The sequence below is a fragment of the Palaemon carinicauda genome, chromosome 22 (genome assembly GCF_036898095.1).
Source record: "Palaemon carinicauda isolate YSFRI2023 chromosome 22, ASM3689809v2, whole genome shotgun sequence".
NCBI classification, from domain to species: Eukaryota; Metazoa; Arthropoda; class Malacostraca; order Decapoda; family Palaemonidae; genus Palaemon; species Palaemon carinicauda.
Window position 1 is genome coordinate 66,871,566 of NC_090746.1, and position 14,424 is coordinate 66,885,989.

The window sequence follows — 14,424 nt, forward strand, 5'->3', positions numbered from 1 at the left end:
GGGTGGGGGAGCTAAAGAAAAAAGGTCAAAGAACTTCTAATGCAAGGGGTATGGGAGCTAAAAAGAGGTCAAAGAACTATTAATGCAAGGGGTGGGGAGCTAAAAAGAGGTCAAAGAACTTCTAATGCAAGGGGTGGGGGAGCTAAAAAAAAGGTCAAAGAACTTTTAATGCAAGGGGTGTGGGAGCTATTTACATGGGGTAATTACTACGGCGTAGCTGAATAACAAGCCATTAGAATTTTAACGAGGGTTTACTACCGCACCGCTAGATAGCGGGGGGCAGAGAGGGGTAGTTTGCTACCCCCCCCCCTCACAGACACTAGTGAGTGCTTCACTTTGCCTAGAGGTAAGACTTATCCCGGGGGACAGGGCTGGTGGGCAAATATGTGTAAATAGCTAAGGTTTGTATAGTTAGGAAAAATACAAATTATCTCCGAATTTGTCATTTGTTCCGTAACTGAAATACAAACCACGCTATTTACATGGGGTGACTCAACCCTTAGGAAGGGCGGTAAGTCCCTGCCATACTGGTTTTTGGCTTTGCCCGGGGACTCAATATTTGAGTGTGTAAGTACTCGAAAAATAAGGAGTCCCTGCGCCTCGCTAGTATCGTTGTGAAACTGCTGCGGCCTACATACGCTGTGTGTGAAGGTGAAGAGCGTGACTCGTCCTAGGAAGTTGACCTGGAGTTCTTCCGATGGAATTCTAGGTTAGGACTCTCCCAATACCACCTCGTCAGGGTATGGGGACATGACAGTATTACTCTTAATACTAGGAACACAAGGAAGCATGGTTTACCTGCTGTGGTTTGAGGTCAGCTATGCAAAGAACCCAGGATGCTGCTTTCTCCGGGGAAGGAGAGGATGAAGAAAAGAATAAGGGCCAAACAAATCTTTTCATTCACGCAGACTAAGACCGGGTAACAATGCCCTCAACCTCTGTTACCTGTCCATTAAGGAGCCTGAGGTTAGACCAGCTATTGTGTATCCATCACAGGGCCGATAGAGAACGTATCGAGCCTCCTGTGTGTCACGTCTTACAGGTAGTGGGCTGTGAAGGTCATCTGACGCTTCCACCCCTGCTTGTAGAGCCTGCGTCACTGAGAAGATCTTCTTGAAAGTCAGGGACGTTGCTGCGCCCCTTACATCATGCGCTCTAAGGCGACATGACGGAGGAGGGTTAGGATTCAGGGGCAGATGGATCACCCTATGAATCCATGCGGAGATGGTATTCTTGGTGACCCTCCTCTTGTTCTCCCAGTGCTCACAAATAAAGCTTACACTTGGGGACGAATGCAGCCGTTCTTTGAGATATAACATCAGAATCCTTACTGGACACATTAGGAGAAGGTCTGGGTCATCTGTTACAGAATGAAGACTCGAAATCCAGAAAGAGTTGAATCGAGGATCCGGCACTCTCAGATTCTGTTTCTTAGCCACAAACTCAGAGACGATTACGAACGTTACCTACCCTCAACCCCTTGCATGGGCGATGTCATACGAGAGACCATGAAGTTCACTGACTCGCTTGGCCGAGGCCAAAGCTAGTAGGAGCACCGCCTTTCGAGTTAGGTGTCGATTTGAAGCCTGGCGACATGGTTTGTAGGGAAGCCTCCTAAGAGGCCTGAGACTTCGAACCAAGTGCTCTGGAGGGGGTCTCCCTTCTAACTGAGGGCGGGTAAGATCGTATCTTCGTATGAGTAGGGAAAGTTCCAGCGAGGAAGGAATGTTCACTCCTTGAGCCTGAAGGCTAGCCTTAAGGCTGAGCGATAGCCTTTCATTGCCGAGACTGAAAGGGCTCATTCTTTCCGCAAATAAACGAAGAACTTAGCTCTTGCTGGAACAGTGGTATCGAGTGAAGAGATATTCCTTCACGATTCCAACCAGCAAAAGACTCGCCACTTTGCCTGGTAGGCCCCTGCGGATGACCTGCGCAGGTGTCCAGACATCCTGTTCGCAACTTGTGACAATCCTCTCTTAGTGAGGGGATGCTAGATAGTCTTCCAGGTGGTAAGTCGAAGCGAAGCTACGGCTTTGAGGGAGATGTTGGCATGTGGTTGTTTGCTTGTGTCGCAGAGGGTTCTCCCGGAAGTTCTGTTAGGAGTTGCGGGAGGTGCGGAAACCATTCCGCGAGATGCCATAGCGTAGCTATAAAGGGTTATCGAGCAATTGACCGATATTCTGGTCTTGTTGAGCACCCTCCTCATCAGACAGCACGAGAAAAAAGCGCACCCGTTGGTGCTGTCCCATCGTTGTTGGAAGGTATCTTGTCAGAGTGCTTTGGGATCTGGGCCTGGGGGCAGTACAGCGGGAGCTTGAAGTTCAGCGCTGTAGCGAACCGATCCACAGTCGGATAACCAGACAAAGTCAGGACTTTGTTGGCCACTGGATGATCCAAGGACCACTCGATACTCATTATCCGAGATGCTCTGCTACGACTGTCGGTGAGCACATTCCCTTTGTCTGGAATGAAGCGAATCAATAGAGGGATCGAGTGGGCTTCGGTCTATCTCGGTATCTCTACTGAGAGATGGGATAGCTGCTTTGAAAAGGTACCTCCTTGCTTGTTGATGTAAGCCACTACTGTGGTATTGCCGCTCATCACCCCCCAGAGTGATCCGCCAGATCTTTGTTGGCACTATTGAAGGACCAGGAAGAGCGGCCTTCATCACTAGCAGATTTGTATGGAGGCACTTTTCCGATTCTGACCACAGGCCTGAGGCCCTGTGGTACAGAACGTGGTCCCCCCCCATTCCTTTGAGGTGTCCGAAAACAGCCTCCAATTCAGGGAAAGGAACGAGGAGATCTATTCTTTCCCATGGGATGCCCAGAGACCCCAGCCAGATGTCAAGCCATGAAGTTGCCTGCATGGCACACTTCTCTACACTCTCCTGGCCTAGGATCTTAGTAGGAGAATAGGACACGTGTCGGTTGGAGAGTCTCTTTAGAGGGACTCCCCCGGTGAGTTCCTCCACGGAGTGGTGAACCGTAAGACCCAAACAAGTCTCCTCTAGGATCTCGAAATACAGTAGGGTCCCGAATTATGCGAGAATTTGGTCGATGAAAGGCCTCGTGTAATTGGAAATTTGTATATTTCGAAACACATCATGGCGGCAAACAGCAACCTACCCGTCAATTTTTTTTCACTCCATTTCCAGCTTTCTAGCTATATATATACTGTATATACACTGTGTGTGTTTATGTATGTGTGTATGTAAATATATATATATATATATATATATATATATATATATATATATATATATATATATATATATATATATATATATATATATATATATATATACACTGTAGCTTTTATCTTAACAATACTGTAAGAAATCCTTCTTATAGATTTTTTTATGAAATACTGTACAAAATTTCTTTTATGGATAAATAAAACAATAAAAAGTTGTTAAAGTTTTGATAATTTTCTATGACTGTAGTATTTACTACTGTACTATGCATAGCTTACTGTTTTCAGTATTTTCCGAATGATGTAGAATTATTTCCTAAAGATACAAAAAACAAAAAAGGGTTTTCAAGGTTTGATACAGTATCTAGCAATAGTTAAAAATTACAGTATAGTACTGTATATCCATGATGACACTCCCACACGTAAACACGGCCACTAGGCGCAAGTGTGCACTAGGCTGCTGTACGATAATCTACCGTAATTTTCTGCCAGAAAACATCTAAGCGTCCCCCCTGGACCAGGTTGCCGCTAACGTACCGTCTCGCTTTTTTTGCCCTGAGCGGTCATTTCACTAATGATAATTTTTCAAAGTTAATATCATTTCTTTATGCTTATAATTCGTAATTATAGTTAAAAGTAGCGATATTAATTAAATGGTTGAGTAAAAAAAACAATTAATACTACTATTATTTGATTTCAAATGGCTACATAATACTGAATATTCTAATGGGTTCTTTTTATCTTCAATCGTAAATCTTACGCCTGGATAAGCAAAAAAAGGAAAGGGATAAGTCTCTCTCTCTCTCTCTTCATTTCGTTTCCTGTAGTTTTCAAATATGTTCGTCATACATTTGTACATTATTTATCCACTTTATCTCTCTCTCTCTCTCTCTCTCTCTCTCTCTCTCTCTCTCTCTCTCTCTCTCTCTCTCTCTCTCTCTCTCTCTCTCTCTCTCGGCGTTTCCTTTCCCTTTATAGTTTTGTGAAATTTCGTTGTCCAGTCATTCGGTAATGAGAAGTAATTTTCACTTTCGGCATCGAAAGAAAACTTTGTTTCTTCAATATACTCATCACTGGAGGATTCAGAACTAGTGCTCTCATTATCAAACAGGTTATCATTATCAAATTCCTCAACAAGAATATCATTTATTTCATCTAAAGAAATAACCTTCCTCTTTAGACCGTTCATTACAAAAGGAACAACAAATAACCACTTATGCATGAACGCCCGAGCGCACTGATAGGAAACCAGTTTTCCAACATCAAGCTACCTTCAGAAAAATAGTTGCCAGACATCATATAAGTTTCTATTCACAGTCCCCATATGCTGAGAGTGTTGCCAAGTGGTGATCCTATACTTACTATACGAGTAAACGTAATATCACGAGACTGACGGCTTGTAAAAGGCAATTAAAGTCATGAACGGAATATACAGTTGAAGGCGGTACCGAGTAGATCGTGGTGAACAGTACATCACGTGGGTGACGCTTAACAGGTTAAAAAAACATTTTATATAGTTCGGTATTTTCTCTATCCATCCTCTCCCAGAAAACCTTCAAATGTGTGCAGATCTTGACAGTGCGCTAACTAGTTAGCGACAGAATAAAAAAAATAAAAAGCCCGATTGACGATGCTGATGAAGAGGATATCGAATACCGATTTTTCCCTAATTGATTTTTTCTACGTTCTGTCTAATCCAATGTACAGTACATTCTTATGTAAAGGGCGAACCCCAACATTTCTTGATGCTGCTACACTTTAATTATAGATATTTTACCACCTATTTATAATCTTTATTTATAATAACATCTTTAGTAAAAGCTCTTCAATATCACTTTCAGGAGTAAATGCGTTTATGATCGACGATGAAACGTAAAAAAAACGTTTTCCTTTTAAGGAGGCGTTTTTTTAGGGAAAAAAAAAAACACGAAACAAAATTGCTCATATTTCATTGATTTTGATTTTCTAAGGATAAATAAAACAACATTAATTATAACATTATTATTACATAGTACCTGGTAAGATATCTTTTGCCGCAAAAGTTAACCTATAGACAGATGTTAAAATTGGTTAGCGAGTTCGTTATGATCGGCGATGGAACGTACTAAACAAAGTAATGGGTTTGGTTGTAGTGACATGTTTGGCAGTAGCATGATATAAAATAGTCTTTATTTAATTTAATTTTTGGTTTCAAATGTACTATATAAAAGAATTTCAAACAATTTAGATGAAACGGAGCACAACGCACTACTACTGGATGATAGCGGTAGTCTTGCACACGAAAGCAACAAAGGTGTTCCCATGACGAAGCTGTTCTGTTGATTTTTTTTTTTGGAAACTTTTCAATATTTCAAATGGCACTGTTGATTTTGATGGTTTTTAATTTAAAGTTTAATGAATAAGGATTTTTCACCATAATCACAACGTAAGTATAAAAATTAATTAGTACAAATATGGAATATTATACATATAGGTGTTGGACAGTTAGGCTAGCCTAGCGACAAGTTCACACAACAGATGGGCAAACCTTAACATTTTTCATCCAAAACTAATCTTAAAATGTTTGAACAGAAATCTTTCTCTCACATTCTCCCCCCCCCCTTCTCAGACATCAGGGAACCATCACCCCCCAATACAATTAAGAAAACAATAGATTTCCTACGCTTCGCGGTGCTTGACTCGCGGATTTAGAATGCTCCTCGCAGATACAGGAAATTTAATTTTTAAAAACTATCGATCGCGTAATTGAGGAATCGCGTAATTAGAACACGTGTAATTCGGGACCCTACTGTACCTCTTCTGATGGACTCGAGGAGGAGGGAGGAGCTTGTTATCGGCGCTGGATCTGTTGGAGGAGGCGAGCACAGAGAGCTGGCCTTTAACCTTGTCTCTGGCACTCTTCATCCCTTGTGACCAGGGCAAAGCTGAACTGGCCCTGAAGGGTTTCTGGGTGCCATAGACTTGGTCCAAGACCATGTCCTTACCCTCACTAGGAGAGGTCCCTGGGTCTGGGAACCAGATGAGGTTCCTCCTGGGGGTCAGAACTTGCCAGAATGCATGTTCTGACTCTTGATGTTCTCCTCCTGAAGGGCTAGCACCAAATTCTCTCGTCCCCAGTGGCTCTTCCTGGGGGAATTTGTGGACATTCTCCGAAGGTCTAGCTGGCTCCTGTCAGATCCTTGCTGAAGACTTAGGAACAGTCTTCGAGTCCTTCGGTTCACTCCTGGGAGGGATACAGGACTCCGGTAACGATGGATGCAGGCTCTTCTCTACCCGTGAGAAGACTTCTCAGGAAGAGGAGGAGTTTCCCCCAATGGTGTGATGGGGGAATGGACCGGCTCGTCCGACTCCCCAGAGGATAGGTAATCCTCATCCGCAGTGGAGGGGGAGAAAGTCTGGGGGAAAGAAGGAGCCTTGCGCAAGGATCTGCGAGGAGACAGTTTAGCTCTTGGAGAGGACACCACGGAGGGGACTCCCCTCTCCCTCTTCAGGGGGGAGGGAGCTGCCCTGATATGTGACACAGTTCAGCGATCACAGGCTTCATAGCCTGCATAAGAGCTCTGACTATGGTCCCAAGCCAGGATTGTTGGCTGACAATCGAGCAGTCAGACACTCTCTCTGGAGGGAAGGGGATTGTTCGATCCCTAGGAGGAGTTGACAAACGAGGGTTCGCCTGAAATGAAGCTGGAACAAAAGGGTCCTTAGACCTGTCCGGAAACCTCCCCTCCTCCGACGAGCGCGCTGTTCTGTGCTTGCGGGGAGAGGAACGAGACGATGACCTGTCCGCCTGAAGCCCCGTAAAATTTCGTGCGTGATCGAGCTTGCGATCGGGGCGCAGATCGAGCTGGTGGTAGCGCGATGAGCCCTGGAAAGGGATCGTGCGTAGCAGGAATTTGTGCTCACGAGCGAGCGGGCGTGCTTGATTGATGGCGTGAGCGCGCGTAGGAGATGGCGCGGGTGCACGTAGGAGATGGCGCGGGCGCGTGAGCGCGGGTTCACGTAGGAGATGGCGAGGGCATGCGGGGCGCAGGAGCTGGAGCATGAGGGGGCTTGAAGGTTGGATGGGAGCAATCAATTGATTGCGTGTGCGCGGGCGCGCAGCAACCTGATGCAAGACTGTTGGGCGCGAGTGCGCAGTAACGCGTGGGCGCGTGTCTGGAAAGACTGGGAGAGGGCGCGATTGCACAGCCTCGTGCTAGCGAGAGGGTGAGTTAGCTCGTTGGCACGCAGGTGAGCGCTGCACAGTCTGCACAGGCATCTTACCCTGAGGAGCTCGTGGGTGCGCTGGGCGAGCAGAAGATTGTGGGCGCACATCAGGGTGCGAGCGCACATGTGTGCGATGCTGCGATGGGCACGCAAATTATAGCGCGTGTGCGAGTGCGTAAATGCGCGCGAGCGCTTGTGTGCTAGGTTGAAGGATCAGCTGACAAGAGGATCAGGGAGGGCATCCCCTGAAGAGGACCAAGGCAGGTCTGCTTCAGCACAGAGCCGACGATCAACATTGGAAGTACTGCTCGATACTCCAAGGAGTGGTCACTATGAGAGACCTCTCCCGCGAACGGGAGAGGTGCCCTTCGTAGAAGAGACATGGAGACCACACAGGCTGAACCACTGGTGAACGCCTGCGATCTCAGGAAAAACTCCAACGATGTGCGCTGCAACAGGAATCGGGAGCACAGGTGAGCGCTGTGAGATGGGAGCGCAACTGGAACCTTGCGCGCAACTGGAAGCGTGCGTACAGGATTGCGCAATTTGGATGGAGAGTCCAGAGGTTCCTGTGAGCGCCCGTGCGCTAACTTAGGCACCTCCTGGACTGCGCGCTGGGGCGTTGGTGAGCGCGTGTGCACTGTATCAGGAACTGCGCGCGATGGGAGCGCATGCGTGTGCGCAGGTGAACGCTTGCGCGCTAAATCAGGAACTGCTGGTGGGCGCCGGCACGCAGTGAGGGGGCGTAGGGGAACCCTGGCGCGTAACAGCAACAGGTACGCGCACGCGCGCAGGTGAGCGCTGAGGCGCTAAGACTGGAACAGCAGCAGCATGAGGGGGCGCAGGTTAAACCTGGAGCTGAAGGGAAAGAGGCGCAGTTTGCGCTCAAGTCCCTTAAGCGCAAAGACAGGTTAGACGTGGGCGCCCACAGCGTGTCAGCAGCCAGGAACGGAGACGGCAGGTCAGCAGGACTAAGAGAATGAGAGACCAAACAACTAACGTAGCCTGAGTTGCGAGACCCCGAAGGGTCAGCGCAACGAGAAACCGAAGTTTCCCTGTCACTAAACACCGAAGTGTAGGAGGGACTAAAGTTACGAGAGCCCAAGGGTTCTGCGTAACTAATGTTACGAGACCCCGAAGGGTCAGCGTAACGAGAAACCGAAGTTTCCCTGTTACTAAACACCGAAGTGTTAGTGACTGAACAGTAAGCTGTTCTAAACAGGAACAATCCCCCTAAGAGGAGTCTCTATGAGTGTCCTCTCTCGCGAACGAGAGAGGTGACACTTCGTAGAAGAGACCTATAAGGAGCAAACCTCCGAAGAGGAGCCCTCATGAGTGGCCTCCCTCGCGAACGAGAGAGGTCACAAAACTGATATTGTAGCTGCCCAGCCCCTTTAGCATAGCTACAGAAGCGAATGCTCAGCCCCAAGAGCATAGTCACATCAAGATCCATGGCCGGCCTTGCAACCGCTCAGCCCCTTGAGCATGGTTACAAGAGTGGTCGCTCAGCACCAAGAGCATAACCGCCTAAGGGCCAGGAAAACCCGTCCAGGAATATTAAGGTATGAGAAGTTCCCCCCCGCAGGGGAAAGATCTCACACCTGGGAAGGGAACCTCCCTAGGAAGGGAAGTTACGTAACCCCAGGAGGCGAACCTCCTAAGTTGTGTGTGGAGGAAAGAGCGTGACACGTCCTATGAAGTTGACCTTGAGTCCTTTAGATAGGAATCCAGGATAGGACGTTCCCAATACCACCTCGTCAGGGTATGGGGGACGCGACAGTATTAAGCTTAATACTAGGAGCACAAGGAAGCATGGTTTACCTGCAGAGGTTGAGGTCAGCTATGCGGAGACCAGGATGCTGCTTCCCCAAGAGAGGGGAGGATGAAGAAAGAAGTAAGGGCCAGACATACTCTTTCATTCACGCAGACTAAAACCGGGTAACAATGCCCTCAACCTACTGCTACCTGTCCATAAAGGAGCCTGAGGTTAGACCAGCTGTTGTGCAGCCACCACAGGGCCTATAGAAAAAGTATCGAGGCTCCTGTGGGTCACGTCCTGCAGGTAGTGGGCTGTGAAGGTCGACTGACGCTTCCAAACCCCAGCTTGAAGCACCTGCGTCACAGAGAAATTCCTCTTGAAAGCCAGGGACGTAGCGATGCCCCTGACGTCGTAAGCCCTAGGGCGACGTGACGGAGGAGGGTCCGGATTCAAGGCGTGATGGATAACCCTTCGAATCCAAGCCGAGATGGTGTTCTTGGTGACCCTCCTCTTCATCCTGCCTGTGCTAACAAACAATGCTTGCACCTGAGGACGAACTGCAGCTGTTCTCTTCAAGTAACACCTCAGACTCCTCACTGGGCATAATAGCAACTGGTCTGGGTCGCTTGTTACAGAACGGAGACTCGCGACCCTGAAAGAGTCGAACAGTGGGTCCGGCACTCCAGGGTTCTGAGTCTTGGCAACAAACTCAGGGACTAACCTGAACGTTACCTCCCCCCATCCCCTTGAATGGGTGACGTCGTACGAGAGACCATAAAGTTCACTAACTCGTTTGGCAGAGGCCAACGCGGGCAGGAAAGCCGTCTTATAAAGACAGGTGGCGATCGGAGGCCTGGCGTAATGGTTCGAAGGGAGGTCTCTTAAGAGCCCTGAGAACCCGAACCACGTTCCATGGAGGAGGTCTCACTTCTGACTGAGGGCAGGTAAACTCATAGCTACGTATGAGTAAAGAGAGTTCCAGCGAGGAAGAAATGTCCACTCCTTTCAGCCTAAAAGCCAACCTCAAGGCTGAGCGATAGCCTTTCACCGCTGAGACCGAAAGGCGCATTTCCTCCCGCAAATAAACGAGAAACTCTGCTATTGCTGGAATAGTGGCATCGAGTGGAGAGATACCCCTCCCACGACACCAACCACAGAAGACTCTCCACTTCGCCTGGTAGAATCCCTCAGAGGACTTTCGCAGGTGCCGAGACATTCTCTCTGCAACCTGTTGCGAAAAGCCTCTCTCCTTGAGGACAGTCTCCAGGCGTGAAGCCGAAGTGAGGCTACGGCTTTGTGGAAGATGCTGCAATGTGGCTGTCTGAGTAGCTCGTGTCGTGGAGGAAGTTCTCTCGGGAGCTCGGTCAGGAGCTGCAGAAGGTCCGGGAACAATTCCGCGTGATGCCATAGCGGAGCTATCAGAGTCATCGACAGGTTGACCAATAGTCTGGTCCTGTTGAGCACCCTTCTCATCAGACAGAACGGTGGAAAGGCGTACACGTCGATGTTGTCACACCGTTGCTGGAAAGCATCTTGCCAGAGTGCCTTGGGGTCCGGGACTGGGGAGCAGTACAGGGGCAGTTTGAAATTCAAAGCTGTCGTGAACAGATCCACCGTCGGGGAACCCCACAAAGTCAGGTCTTTGTTGGCTATCTGAGGATCCAAAGACCACTCGGTACTATCTGCGAAGCCCTGCTCAGACTGGCGGCGAGCACATTCCTCTTGCCAGGAATGAAGCGAGCTGATAGTGTTATCGAGTGGACTTCGGTCCACCTTAGAATCTCTACTGCAAGATGGGATAGCTGATGCGAAAAAGTACCTCCCTGCTTGTTGATATAAGCCACTACCGTGGTGTTGTCGCTCATCACCACCACGGAGTGACCCGCCAGGGTCCGTTGGAACTGTTGAAGAGCCAGGAATACGGCCTTCATTTCTAGCAGGTTGATGTGCAGGTACTTTTCTCATTCTGACTAAAGGCCTGAGGTCCTGTGGTTCAGAACGTGGGCCCCAAACCCTTTTCTTTTTGAGGCGTCCGAAAACAACATCAAATCCGGGGGGAGGATGAGAAGATCCACTCCCTTTCGCAGGTTCTCGTCGACCAGCCACCACCGCAGGTCCGCCTGTTCCGAGAGTCCTATTGGGACCAGAAAGTCCGGGGAATCGGATCCTTGATTCCACCGGGACTTGAGCCGCCACTGCAGGGATCTCATCCTGAGACGGCCGTTTGGAACCAGACGAGCCAGGGAGGCCAGGTGACCTAAGAGACGCAACCACGATTGGGCAGGAAGCTCTTCCCGCCTGAGGAAGGGTTCCGCAACCCTCCTCAGCCTTGCTATCCTGTCGTCTGATGGAAAGGCTTTGTGGAGATTGGTGTCTAACAACATACCTAGATAAACCAGTCGTTGGGACGGCTGCAGAGAGGACTTCTCGAGGTTTACCAAGATCCCCAGATCTTGGCAAAGTCCCAGAAGCCTGTCTCGGTGTCGAAGAAGGGTCGACTCCGAGTCTGCTAGGATCAGCCAGTCGTCCAGATATTAGAGGAGATGGATGCCGTCCCTGTGCGCCCAAGACGAAATCAGGGTAAACACTCTGGTGAACACCTGAGGTGCTGTGGAAAGACCGAAGCACAGCACCTTGAACTGGTAGGTCTTGCTGTCTAGGCTGAATCTCAAGTACTTCCTGGAAGACGGATGGATTGGGATCTGGAAGTACGCGTCCTTCAGATCCAGTGTGCACATGAAATCTTGTGGTCTCACCGCAAGTCTGACCGTGTCCGCTGTCTCCATGCTGAACGGAGTTTGCTTGACAAACTTGTTCAGAGCTGAGAGGTCGATGACAGGTCTCCAGCCTCCAGACGCCTTCTTTACAAGAAAGAGTCGACTGAAGAAGCCTGGGGAGCCGTCGACGACCTCCTGGAGAGCATCCTTCTTGAGCATGGTCTCGACTTCCGCCCGAAGGGCTAGCCCCTTTGCCGATCCCATGGCATAGGAGCTCAGCGACACTGGATTCGCTGTCAGGGGAGGTTGAGATGTCGTGAATGGGACGCGATACCCTTGGCTGATCATGGAGACCGTCCAAGAATCGGCCCCATGTTGCTGCCACCTGTGCACGCAACTTTGAAGGCATCCCCCCACAGGTGGACACGCGGGGGGACTGCCACTCCCAGCATTTGCGGCCGCGGCCGCCTCCTCTAGGAGTCTTGCCTCCCCTGGAGGACTTACCGCCCCTCTTGTCCTTGGCAGGAAAGGGCTGGGGATTAGACACCACTTTCTTAGCTGCCGGCGCCTGCTTTGGTGTCTTGCGAGGCTGCTGCTGGTGTTGCTGCGGGGCTGGAGGATTGTAGGGCCGAAATGCAAGGGCCCTTTGGAGGAGGGAGTCCTGGCTAGACTTCCTCCACCTCTCAGCTGTTCGTTCCATATCTTGGGGTTCAAACAAATTTCCCCCAAGGAGGGAGGCGTGTCTGAGCCTGCAAACATCCATGGCGGGGACCTTCGGATGGAACTTCTCGGTCACCGCATCACGACGCTTCAGCACCGAGTTGGCCCACAGGTTGGTAACCTGATGTGCCAGGAACTCGATGAAGCGAGTGCCCGAGAGGAGGAAGGTCTCCAGGGCCTTCTTATTGCTCTCCTTAGACAGATCCTCGGAGCGCAATAGGATGCCCAGAGAGCCTAACCAGACATCCAGCCACGAAGTGGCCTGCATGGCACACTTCGCGACCTTCTCGTGGCTCAGGATCTCCGACGCCGAGAACGTCACCTGCCGGGCGGAGAGCTCCTCAAGAGGAACTCCCCTAGTAAGCTCTTCCACCGAATGGTGAAGGGGAAGAGCAAGGCTAGACTCCCCCATGATCTCGAAATACCTCCTCTGCTGGAGACGAGGAGGTGGGAGGAGTTTGTTCCAGGCAGAGGAACGACTGGAGGAGGCGAGAACTGCGAGCTGAGCATTGGCCCTGGCTCTGGCACTCTTCACCCCCTGGGACCCGGGCAGAGCCGCGCTGGCCTTTGGGGGCTTCTGAGTTCCATAAACCTGGTCCAGGACCGTGTCCTTGCCTTCACGCGGGGCAATCACAGGGTCCATGAACCCGTTGAGCTGTCTCATCAGGCCCAAGACCTGCTAGAAGGCATGCTCAGACTCCTGCTGCTCTCCTCCCTGCGGACTGGCAGCTAAGTCTCCTGTCCCTGGAAGCTCTTCCTGGGGAGACGCATGGACGTTCTCCCGGGGTGCGGGTGGTTCCTGACGAATTCGTTTAGAAGACTTCGGAATCGTCTTGGAGTCCTTGGGTTCCCTCCTGGGCGGGATACACGACTCCAGCAAAGAGGTCTGGTAGGCACCTTCCACGCGAGACGATTCTCCTCCACGAGGAGATGACTCCCCCCTTGGTGCCGAGGGGGAGACCGCCGCCTCGCTGGACTCTCCTGAGGACGGAAAGGCCTCGGCCTTGGGAGAAGGAGAAAACGACTGCGAAGGGGACGGAGCCTTCCTGACAGACCTCTTAGGAACCAACTTCTCCCTGGGAGAAGACACCACGAAGTCCACTCCTCTCCTTCTCTTCAGCGGGGGCGAGGCCGTCGTTGGCTTGTGTCCTAGATCGGCGAGTGCCGGCTTCATAGCCTTCACTAACGCCCGCATCAGAGGACCAAACCAAGACTGCCGAGACACGGACACAGAGTCCGAAATTCCTGCTGGAGGGAAGGGGATCGGGCGATCCTTCGGAGTGGACACCACTGGACCTGCCTGCAAAAAAGGAGGGGAAGAAAGTTGCCTTGACCTCTCCGATGGTCCTTCCTTGTCCTGCAAAAGAGACCTGCGCTTAGGCGGAGGCGATCCCGACTGCGACCTGGCGACACGCGTCCCTGCTGCTGCCGCGAGCTGCGGAACCCGACGCGAACGGCGGTCGTGCTGACGCTCGCGCGTGGGCGTTACTAAGGAGTTGCGCACGAGGGGGTGTTGGAGCGCGGGCGCGCAATCGCCGGGAGACAAACAAGCGCGATAGCAATCGCGCGCGGGCGAGTGAGCGCGTGGGCGAGCGGGCGCGTGGGCGAGCTGGCGAGTGAGCGGGTTGGCGAGTGAACGCGCTGGCGCGTGGGCGAACGAGAGCGCTCAGGAGACCACTGCGGGCCAGGGCATCTAGCAGGGGAACGATGGTGTCCTGGAGACCTGTGATGCGTGGGCGAGCGATGGCGAGTCGGTGAATGATCGCTCGTTGGCGAACGCTGGTGCGCAGGCGAGCGATGGCGTGTTGGAGCGTGGTGGCGCGTTGG